The sequence below is a fragment of the Solanum stenotomum genome, chromosome 4 (assembly GCF_019186545.1).
Source record: "Solanum stenotomum isolate F172 chromosome 4, ASM1918654v1, whole genome shotgun sequence".
NCBI lineage: Eukaryota > Viridiplantae > Streptophyta > Magnoliopsida > Solanales > Solanaceae > Solanum > Solanum stenotomum.
Window position 1 is genome coordinate 21377447 of NC_064285.1, and position 10282 is coordinate 21387728.

Below are 10282 nucleotides of genomic sequence, written 5' to 3' on the forward strand. Positions count from 1 at the left end.
GCTAATTTATCTTGTATACCAACAATAAGAAATTGAGGGGCTCGCCAAAACACTCATTGGCATTGAATCCTCAAGCAGATTTCCTAGAACAATTTTAATTTTTTTCTTTTAACTAATGCTACAACAAACATAAAAATTAAGGAATTCATAGGTCTGTGATTTATTTTACATTTTAACATAATGTCCATGGAAGCTGCTTTTTTGGATCAGTGATATCATGCTTGTATTTTTTTTAGTTGAGCTAATAAAGTATTATTACTAGTTCAATTGGTTATGGTTATCTAATCTAGAATTATATCAAGTTTCAGATTTTCATGTCAAAAGTTCTAATACCAACCAGTAGCAAATTTTAGTTTTTTCCATTTTCATGCTAAAATATCTCTTGTTTCCTGTTGCTTTAACGTAATTCTTCAAAAATAATAAAACAGAAATTACTCACATCCTACTCAAGTGAGAGGTGAAATAAAGGAAGACATCATCAATGCAAGGCTATTCAAACCCGATTGAAAAACTCATGGAACAAGAAATCCAACATCAATGTCAAGAGAAATATGGTCTAGAGTAGTCAATTTTACCATAACTACCAACAAAATATTAAACCCACAGTAGCTACAATTTAATGGGAATACCCCACAATCTAAAAAAATACATCAAATACACTAACAATACCTCAAAGATTAAAGACAAAAGAAGAGAGTCAAGAAGAAAACCTCATAATCTCAAACTTGAAGTATCTTCAGCTATAACCTCGGTTGAAGAAGAGAACCTCCAGTAGTTGAAGAAGAACCATCAAGTTTTTTTTTTTCAAATTTCACAAGAAACCCTTCAGCCTTCCATTTCCTTAGATTTCACAAGAGGTTTGAAGAGAGAAATGTGTTTAGATTTGAAGAAAAAAATGGGTTTAACTTTACCCTAAAATGAAAGACATAAAGGACTTACCATAAGATTCATACCACTGCAAAACTCCATAAGCATGCCCTAAATGGATGAAAAATTAGGTCAAAGAGGAGAAGAGTGACAATGTTTTTTGTTCTGCTTGTTGAAAAGATGAGAAATGGATTAAGAATGTCACGCCCAAAACTCGAGAGGCGCAATTGGCTCCTAATGCCAAAACTCAGGCTCGAGCCGACCCTGCTGAACCATTAGCTACTAGCGCATGGCAGCCACACGCAATCAAGAAATCAAACAAGTATATCTCGTCTTAAAACTAAGCCATCGGCCGGCAAGGCCCCTGTCAACTGATCTATAAAAGAAACAGCTACTCCCAGGAGATCATATAAATAAATAGTCAACTAACACAGAAGTCCTGATTGGGTCATCGAGGCCACCATGATATATATACCAACACTAAAAGCAGGTATATATCAATACATTACATCAAACAACTCACAAGCTTCCGCAAACCAACAACATAGGTCAGCATGGCTATAACGTAGCTATAAACCCCACATACTAGTCTGCAAGCCTCTAAGAGTAGTAAAGATTGGTGGGATAGGGCCCCAGCCTACCCATAAAGATATATATACAACAAAAAGTAATAAACCTCCCAACTCTAGCAGCTTCGGAGGAAAGGGGCTAGCCAATCGGATAAAAGTCAATCCTGCTGCTGAGGAGGTCTACTCAGTCATCTGTTAGGACCTGTATGCATGAATGCAGCGCCCCCAAGGCCATGGGGAGTCAGCACATAATAATGTACGAGTATGAAAGGCAATAGACTATGATGAGGTATCCTGATATACTGGAATAATCCAATAAATAAATCAAGGCTAAGATAAGTGTACTGACCTGCTCCTAAATCTAAACTTATCAAAAATAATAAAACAATAACCTAACCAAACCCTCATAAGCTCGGCAGGTACAAACAGCACACAAGACCACCTACTCAGGCACCCATAAGCCCGGAAGGTGCCAATCAACCTATATACCTCTATCAGTAGTCCCATAGCCCCATAGGCAATTACATAGCCCTCTTAGGCATTCTCGTAGGTAGCACATAGCTCTCTTAGGCATCAACGTAGCTTATAGACAACTCATAGCCCTCTTAGGCAACAACATGGCTCTGTATGAAGCACATAGCCTTCTTAGGCGTCAATATAGCCTTGTAGGCAACTCGTAGACCTGTTAGGCATCCGTATAGCCCTGTAGGCAGTACATAGCCCTTCTAGGCATATATCACATTCTTGCAGCTAACCACAATAGCCCCAATGAAATTAATATAATCCAACCGCTAAAAGCGAGCAATTTAGTTATAAGCAACCTATACAAATAGCCTCTAAGTCGTGTCCAACATAGGGACACTACTAAATGAATAAGAATCCCGACAAGGGAGGATTATATCAACTTGAGCAGCCAACAATCAACAATCACTGCTACAAGTATATCAAAGATCACAACCCAAATACATTGCTTCTAAACTTTAAGGAAACATGTCGTAAGTAGGGAATTGCCTTAACATACCTTTTTCGCTAAATTCACGTGGCCTAATAACTTTTACTCAATACTCCCTCGATACTACAACAAGGTAGGACCATAATCAACACACAAAAATTAAAGATACAATTACAATATGATAAAATATATGTATTTCCGTCGCAAATTGCTACTTGCTGCTTATAAAAGCTAGAGTCGATGAAAGAAGGGTCTTACCTCGATCTTAAGGTCGTAGTACGCTTCAAAACCTTCAAATATATCCAAACCCTTACTGTCCCAACACTAAAGTGTGATATACTATGCAATTGATAAAACAAATTATACCACGATGATGAGCCCAACGCGTAGAACAACTTTCGTCAAGGACTTCAGTCGAGAAAATCTATATTTCACTTGATCCTAGAAATGGGTTTCTCTAATTTCTCTATTTTTTTAGCTTAAAAATGGTGAAAAAGGTCGGAGGAGATGATATATGTAACATTCCACAGACTTAGGGCCCCACCTCATGTGCTTGCTTGTGCAGTCCCATGAAAATGTGAATATCTCTATTTTGAAGTCGTATGAACGAACGGTTTGATGCGTTGGAAACTAGACTCGTAGACTTTCGATATAATAGCTCGCGGGGACCATAACTCTTAATAGATTGGGAGAAAACGTCTGAGACATTTGACTCAAATTTCAGACAAATCTTTAAAAATGAATTTACGGTAACTTTTGCCAACTTTTATTTTGTTACTTACCTAACTTTAAAACTTGAGATACCACACTTGAAAACTTAAAATATAACATAACACATCATTTTTAATTTATTACTCACCCACCTTCTCTTTCCACGAAGATACGAGTTAATTTAGACGTTTTTAAAAGTCGGGGTGTTACATCCTTCCCCCCTTAGAAACATTCGTCCTCGAATGAACAATCTGAGTCACGTTGTTCAGTCCTTAGGAGTTGCCAAAATTTAGGTAGTGTATCCTTTGTAAATGTCATATCCAGGAACCTGAAATGAAAAATTTCTAACCTAGGCATCTCACATGACAACATAAATAACTAAGCGTTATAGCTCCACCACAACAGTGCGAGCAGATATAGATGACAACCACAATAATAATAATAAGCAATAGTATATATATATATATATATATATATATATATATATATATAGGTATCTTACCTTAGTGCCCTAATATAAACTAATATGACATCACTCTGGGGTATGAAACAAGTGAGGATATTTGGACCTCATGCCATCCTCAGCTTCCCAGATCACCTCTTCTCTATTTTTGTTCCTCCACAATACTTTAACTGAGGCCACCTCTTTAATCCTCAATTTACGGAACTGTCGATCTAATATAGCAACTGGAGTTTCCTCGTAGGACAACTCCTCTGTGATTTGAACATCCTCAGCTGGGACAACCTGAGAAGGGTCTCCTACACATTTCTGTAGCATCGATACATGGAAAACTAGATGAACAGATTTTAGCCCCGAAGGCAATTCTAACTCATAAGCCACTCGTCCTACCCTTCGAAGAATCTGGTATGGCCCAATGAATCTTGGACTAAGCTTTCCCTTTTTTCCAAATCGCATAACACCTTTCATAGGCGAGACTTTTAAGAATACCTAGTCATTGACGCAAAACTCTAAGTCCCTTCGTCGCACATCTGAGTATGACTTCTGTCAGCTTTGAGTTGTTAGCACCCTCTCCCGAATGACTAAGTCGGGTCCAATCAACCCTGACTCACCTACCTCGAACCATTCAATGGGGGATCTACATTTTCTCCCATACAAAGCCTCATAAGGTGCCATCCTAATGCTGGAATGATAACTATTATTGTATGCGAATTCTATAAGAGGTAAGTGGTCATACCAACTCCCCTTGAAGTCTAGCGCGTACGCCCGTAACATATCTTCGAGTGTAAAAATTATGCGCTCAGCCTAGCCATCTGTCTGAGGGTGAAAGGCAGTACTAAGATTAACCTGTGTCCCCAGTCCTTTCTGGAAGGACTTCCAGAAGTTGGCGGTAAATTGTGCGCCTCTATCAGAGATAATAGATACTGGGACACCGTGTAGCCTAACAATCTCTCTAATATAGAGCCTTTCATAGTCTTCGGCCGAAAAAGTAGCCCTGACTGGTAAAAAGTGGGCTGATTTTGTTAGTCTATCAACAATTACCCAAATAGAGTTAAACTTGCGTCGCGATTGGGGTAACCCTGTAATAAAATCCATATTAATTGCTTCCCACTTCCACAAAGGAATGACTATCTCCTGAACTAGTCCAGCGGGCTTTTGGTGCTCAACCTTCACCTGTTGGCAGTTAGGACACTGTGCCACAAATTCAGCAAAGTCCTTCTTCATCCCGTGCCACCAATAGATCTCCTTAATATCATGGTACATCATCGTCGAACTAGGATGAATAGAATAATGAGAATGATGTGCCTCTTCCATAATTAGATGTCGAAGCCCTGTAACATTTGGAACACACAATCGACCGCTATATCTGAGGACTCCATCTTCTGCTATATCAAATGCTAAAGACTGTGGATCCTGAGCCTTGGCTCTAAGCTTCTCTAAGCTAGGATCTTCTTGTTGCCGTGATTTTACTTCTACAACTAGAGATGATATAGCTGTATCCTGAATTGTGACCCCACTATCGTCTGCCTCTAACAATCTGACTCCTAAGCTAGCTAACTGATGAAGCTCTCACGCTAGCTCCCGCTTCTCAACACCTAAGTGGGGTAAACTACCCATAGATTTTCGACTGAGGGCATCGGCTACCACATTCGCCCTTCCTGGATGATATAAACTATCCACGTCGCAGTCTTTCAGTAACTCAAGCCATCGACGTTGTCGCAAATTTAACTCCTTCTGTCTAAATATATATTGAAGGCTCTTATGATCTGTGAAGATGTCAACATGAACGCCATACAAATAGTATATCCAGATCTTTAACGCATGCACAACTATAGCCAACTCTAAATCGTGGGTTGGATAGTTCTTCTCATGCTTCCTCAACTGCCTTGAAACATATGCGATAACCTTACCATGTTGCATTAGAAAACATCCCAACCCAACACCAAAAGCATCACAATACACCACATAGCCTTCTGAACCGTCTGGTAATGCAAGAACTGGTGCTGATGTCAACCTGTCCTTCAGCTCCTGGAAACTGTGCTCGCAAGCCTCAATCCACTAGAACTTAGCTGCTTTTTGAGTCAGCTTCGTTAATGGGCCTGAAATTGAAGAGAATCCCTCTACAAACCTTCAATAGTACCCAGCTAACCCTAAGAAACTACGAACCTCAATCGGAGTCATGGGTCTGGGCCAAGTCTTTATGGCCTCAATCTTTTGTTTATCAACCGCAATGCCAGCATCTGATACAATATGGCCTAAGAATGCTACAGAGTCTAACCAGAACTCACACTTAGAAAACTTTGCATAAAGTTCTCGGTCTCGAAGAACCTGAAGGACTGCTCGCAGATGATTTTGCATGCTCATCTTTTGAATGTGAATACACCAAAATATCATCAATAATACAATCACAAACAAGTCTAGATACAGCCTGAATATAGTATTCATCAGGTCCATGAACATTGCTGGGGCATTAGTTAATCCAAAAGACATTACCAATAACTCAAAGTGTCCATATCTAGTTCTAAAAGCTATCTTTGGAACGTCTTTCTCCCGAACTCGTAGCTGGTGGTACCTTGATCTTAAATCAATCTTTGAGAAACACTTAGCACCTTGTAACTGATCAAACAAGTCATCTATCCTCGGAAGGGGATACTTATTCTTTATAGTTGCCTTATTCAGTTGTCGGTAATCGATACACATTCTTAGTGAGCCATCTTTCTTCCTTACGAACAACACTGGTGCACCCCATGGTGAAACACAAGGCCTAATAAAGCCTTTATCCAACAAGTCTTTCAGTTGATCCTTCAACTCCTTTAGCTCAGCAGGAGCCATTCTATATGGAGGGATAAATATGGGTTGTGTACTTGGTAGCATATCGATAGCAAAATCAATTTCCCATTCTGGAGGGATACTATGGAGTTCATCTGGAAATACATATAGAAACTCATTAACTACAAGAATAGACTGAAGAGTCGGTGGTTCTGCATCTATATCATGAACGTGAACAAGATGATAAATACAACCCTTGGTAATAATCCTCTTTGCCTTAAGATAGGAAATAAACCTACCTTTCGGCGTTGCTGTATCGCCTTTCCATTCCCGAACTGCCTCTCCTGGAAAGTGGAATCCAACAATCTTTGTTCGACACTCAACATTAGCATAATAAGATGCTAACCAGTCCATACCCATAATGACATCAAAATCAACCATCTCTAATTCTACCAGGTCTATAGAGGTCTGACGATCGATAATTTCTACCGTGCAACCTCGATAGACTCTCCTGGCAATAGTAGACTCACCAATTGGTGTAGATACAATAAATGGTCAATCTAATGACTCTTCTACTATACATAACCTCCCCGCAATAAATGGAGTAACATAAGACAAAGTAGATCCAGGATCTATCAAAGCATAAACACAATGAGAGCAAACAATCAATGTACCTGTCACAACATCTGGTGATGACTCTGAGTATTGTCGGCCGGTTAATGAAGTCGTGCCTTAGAGTGTGGTTCTATAAGTGTTCTTATACGTATCCTTCTCTTGTGTTTATAGGATATGAATACAAGAGGGAGACCCGCAAGGAGAGTAGGAGAAGAGGATGTGAATGAGGAAGTTCCTCCCCAAGTTGTGCAGAATGGTCAAGGTGTGCAATGCAATAGAGTTCCTATAGGTGAGCAAGAGAATGAGGTTCCGGTGGTTCCCTCGGATATGACCAGTGAAGAGATTAGGTCGGCTTTCTTAATCTTAGCCCGAGCCATGGCGGCTCAAGCGACTAGAGATATGGGGCCTAGGGTGAATGCTAATGACGGTACTATGGCTTCTAAGTTGAGAGACTTTGTGAGGATGAATCCTCCGGTGTTTCTAGGTTCTAAGGTGGGAGACGATCCCCAAGAATTTTTGGATGAAGTGTATAAGGTAGTGAGTGCTATGGGGGTGACTTCAAGAGAAAAGGCGGAGCTTGCCTCCTATCAATTGAAAGATGTTGCCCAAATTTGGTTCACTCAATAGAAGGCTAATAGGCCGGTGGGAGCGGATCCTATAGAATGGGAGGAGTTTAAGGAAGCTTTCCTTGGTAGGTATTTTCCCCGTGAGAAGAGGGAGTGTAAGGTTGATGAGTTTATCAACCTTAGACAAGGCAATGTGAGTGTGCAAGAGTATTCCTTGAAGTTTACCCAATTGTCTAAGTATGCTCCATCTTTGGTGTCAAACCCTAGGGATGAGATGAGTAGGTTTGTGACTGGTGTATCCGACCTAGTCAAGGAAGAGTCAACCTTAGACAAGGCAATGTGAGTGTGCAAGAGTACTCCTTGAAGTTTACCCAATTGTCTAAGTATGCTCCATCTTTGGTGTCAAACCCTAGGGATGAGATGAGTAGGTTTGTGACTGGTGTATCCGACCTAGTCAAGGAAGAGTGCCATACGGCAATGCTCCATAATGACATGAACATTTCTACGCTCATAGTGTATGCTCAATCCATTGAGGAGTCCAAACTCAAGAGGATGAATAGGAATGTGAAGAGGGGTAGATCCGATGAGCAAAGTCAACCTAGGTTCAAGAAGAGGGCTCAAGACCAAGATTCTTCAAGTGCTCCTAAGGTTAACCAAGAAAAAAATGGTAAATTTCAATTTTCTAAACCTACTTGCATCACTTGTGGCAAGAGGCACTATGGGAAGTGCCTAGCCGGTACTAATGGGTGTTATGGTTGTGGAAAGAATGATCACAAGGTGAAAGATTGTCCTACTCTTACGGCTAGAGGAAGAGGGGCAAAGCAAGCTTCTAAAGATGGAACGGTTCCTATTCCTCCAAATTATGGTCGTTTCTATGCCCTCAAAGCTAGCAAGGACAAGGAAGCTAATTCGAGAAAAGGCGCCGGTAAGTTTTAGTTCCTTATGGTCATGAATGTCTTGATGAGGTTTCTATGTTGTTGTTTCTCATGTTTGCCTTAGTTGGGTTTGGGGGGATGCTATGTTGAATAGCAAGGTTGTTGAGAGTGTTGATATCCTTATCTCATTCCTTCTATTCTTATTCAAGCTTGAGACCAAGAGTTCCTAGTAGCTTGCTTTATGTTTTGGAGTCTTGGGTGAAAATGAGTTTTCATAAATGTGTTCCTCATATTGATGTGCATTTAGTTGAGTTGTCTATATGCTTCATGAGGATAAATGTTAAACATGCTTAAATGTTGCATAATTGTACTTTTATGGGAAAATTGCATAATGTGCCTAATAATTTTGGGATGAGTGTGATGTAAATTGGAGAAGGAAGTTCATCCAATGAAATGAGAAATGGTAAAGTTTGATGCATAAGGAATTGGTAGATGTATTCCTAATTTCTTGAACTGCATGAAGTTGTTTGAGCCTAATTGATGTGGAGTTGATGTTTCCTCCGATATTTATGTACTTGTATTGATGTTGTATGCATGTTGATGGGCTGTATACTTGAGTTGTTACCCCTTATGTGTTTAAAGTGTCATTCGAGGACGAATGTTCCTAAGTGGGGGATAATGTAACGACTCGGAAAATGATAGAGTGAAACTAGAGCCTCACATGTGAGTTTGGAGTCGAGAACTTAATGAAATGATTATATTTGAATTTGACCCAAAAAGTTCTTAAAAATGTGCTTCGGAAGTTACCGGAAACTTGTTTAGCTGTATATAAAAAGATCCGTTTCATTTTTCGAAAATCCGACTTCATATTCTTGTTTAGGGGGTCAAATTGAGTGGGAAATGGGTCTAACCCAAATTTTAGAGCAACCGTATCAAAATCCGAAATTTCAAAGTGAAGCCTTTTTCGAGGGTCTACTTTGGAGGGTCATATCTCCTAGCACACAAATTATTTGGGTGGCCAATAATATATCCATGGAAAGCCCTTTGAGTTAGCTACCTAACGCACTTCGTTTCATCTCATTCGGAGTTCGGACGAAGAAGTTATGCCCATTTTCGTAAAATCTGTCCGGCAGAAAAAGGCAATTTCCAGTAGCTAATTTTACTGTTCACCCGCCCCATTTTTTTTCTAAGTGTTGGACGAATTTTTTTCCAAAGGGCATATATTATTTCCTAGATACCATTAATTCAATTCCCATCCCTAAAACATTTCCCTCTCTACAATCCTCCATTAAGAAGAAGAAGAACTTGGAGCTAGGGCTTGGATTCAAGGCTTTCTTCATCAATTTTCTTGGGGAATCATAGCAAAGGTATGGTGACCCTTGATCCTTGATTATCTTTCCTTCAAGGAGTCCATTAAAAAGGGTTTCAAAAGTCTTCAAAGAACAAAATTTCTATTTTCTATTCTAGGTATGGGTTCATGGGTAAAATGTTTTCAAAGTCATTATATTGGTGAATTGAAGTTGTATTTATGATTTTAAGATGATTTTATATGAAACTTCTTCAAGAACCCATGATTTCTCTCTATTCCTAGTTTATGCCTTTATGAAGTGGGTTGCTTGATAATGAATGTATATGAATCAAACTTGTTTAAATGTCTTTAGATTGTTGGAGTATGTCATTACCCATGCTTATTTTATGGTGTATTGTTGGTATATGGATGAATTGAGGATTGTGGCCTTATGGGCAAGTTATGGATGAATTCTCTTGTGGTAAGAAAAATGGTTGGGACTTGAGTGTTGTTGATTATGGCTTTGGAGGATGGTAAGTTAGCTTAATCTCATATTATGGATAAAAATTGTTCTTGCTTGGTTTGATCCACTTATGGTGGAGGTGTTTAA